We start from the raw sequence: 1,974 nt of genomic DNA, 5'->3' as shown, positions 1-1,974 counted from the left end.
TACCTTGTAGGGATTATATAATTTAACTATTTCACCAAAGAAGGACTCAACCTAAATGTTTCAAAAATCTTCTATAAATGAAGCACAAAAAAGACATGAGAAATTTTCTAATCAATGCTAGCTTATCAACGGTCATTCACGCAGCACTAACAGAGATATTCTCATCATATTAATTTAGATGGAATGAGTTGTTCATGGTGATGTATATTGGGGAATGAAGTATCTCCTTCATCTCAAAAAACTTCTTCTATCCCTAATATTTCTGAACAAGCAAGGATCTATTGGTTTTGAAAGCAACAAAAAGAAAATCACATCTAATGACATGGAATTGAGGCTCTTTTTCCTGTTTCAGACTGGATTTGGGGCTCTGGGAAACTCCTTCCTCCTGGTCCTTTATGCCATCACCTTCTTCATTGGTCACAGTATGAGGCCCATAGACTTGCTTCTCTCCCACTTGGCCTTTGTCAATGACTTGGTGCTTCTCTCCAAAGGGATCCCCCAGACAATGGCTGCTTTGGGGTTCAACAACTTCTTGGATGATGTGGGATGTAAACTTGTGTTTTACTTTCACCGAGTGGCCCGTGGCCTTTCTCTATGTACCACTTGCTTCCTGAGTGGTTTCCAAGCCATCACTTTAAGTCCTAGAAGTTCCAGGTGGGCAGAAATCAAAGCCCAAATTCCAAAGTGCATTGTCCCTTTCTTTCCCTTGTGCTGGACTTTTCATCTGGTGATACATTGCAATATTCTTTTAACTGTCAAAGGCCCAACAAGAATAAAAAATATCACTGAGAATCATGATTTTATTTATTGTTCTGCTCCAATTGATGTTTCAGTTACTGTTATAGTACATGTATTAATATTCTCTCTTCTTGATGTTTTATGTGTAGGAATCATGGTGGCAACCAGTGGATATATGATTTTTGTCTTGTACAGACACCACCAGAGAGTGCTGTACATTCAAGGCAATAAAATCACATCTGGTAGCTCCCCTGAGACAAGAGCCACCCAAACTATCCTTCTGTTGGTCAGCATGTTTGTATCTTTTTATTCCTTGAATTCTATCTTAGCATTGAATATTCATTTGGGGAGACTGTCTTCCTGGCTGGTTAACACCTCTGACTTTCTAACTGCCTGCTTCCCAGCTTGTAGTCCCTTTATTCTAATTGTCAGTGACTCTCAAGTCCCCAAGTACTCTTTGGCTCTGTGGGATAGAATAAAGATTTCAGCCCATCAAAATCCTGAAAAAAATACATTTAGGTAATGAAGCAGATGTAGTTCTGGACCGTGTGGTCTAGAAGATCAGGGTTGAAATTCTGTCTCAGACACTTCATACCTATGAAAAGCAGGGCAATTAACAGTTTGCCTCTGTTTGCCTCAGAATCATCTTTTGTAAAATGAGGATTATAATATTACCTATTTTCCAGGACATTTTGAAGATTGAAGAACTAAGTGTAAAATGATTTGTGAATCTTAAAATGCTATATAAATATTAAGCATAATTATTGTTGTTTTTTATTGTTAATCATGTTCACCTTCTCTCATCTCTCAGGGGAGAGAAATCTTGAAGAAATCATTAACATGAAATAACAAATTATAATAAACATTTCAATTCAAACTGCTTGGTTATAAAGACTTGACATTCTGTGCAGCCAATGTTGATGTCCTGTGGTCCCCTGCACTGCTCAATCTAACTTCACAAGTATAATGCACTATCTACTATTTTAATAAAAGTCCCACCATTTTTTGTTTAATTATCACTGCTACAGATGTAGAGATTCTACACTGACTTATGGCCCTTGTGTTCTGATAATGTGTAACTGTAAAGTTCCCAACATTTTATATATTATCACTTTTTGTTCTCTTCAACATGAATTGTTGTTTCCTTTAACACTCATACCTTTGTCTTCTGCCAGTTCTTTCCCTTGCCTCTTTTCCCTAGATATTTTACATACTAAAGCCTGTGGACTCAAGTAA

The 1,974-nt window shown here is 37.1% G+C and overlaps 1 pseudogene; it reads left to right on the top strand.

Moving 5' to 3' along the window:
• The first annotated feature begins 214 nt into the window (after positions 1-214).
• LOC138176940 (vomeronasal type-1 receptor 1-like) lies at positions 215-1,217 on the top strand (annotated as a pseudogene).
• Positions 1,218-1,974: the final 757 nt, after the last annotated feature.

This window comes from Petaurus breviceps, unplaced genomic scaffold (assembly GCF_028583685.1).
Source record: "Petaurus breviceps papuanus isolate PSGF00001 unplaced genomic scaffold, PetGlider_PUasm1.0 90294, whole genome shotgun sequence".
NCBI classification, from domain to species: Eukaryota; Metazoa; Chordata; class Mammalia; order Diprotodontia; family Petauridae; genus Petaurus; species Petaurus breviceps.
The sequence above is the reverse complement of the archived record's forward strand: the minus strand, read 5'-3'. Positions and strand labels throughout refer to the sequence as shown.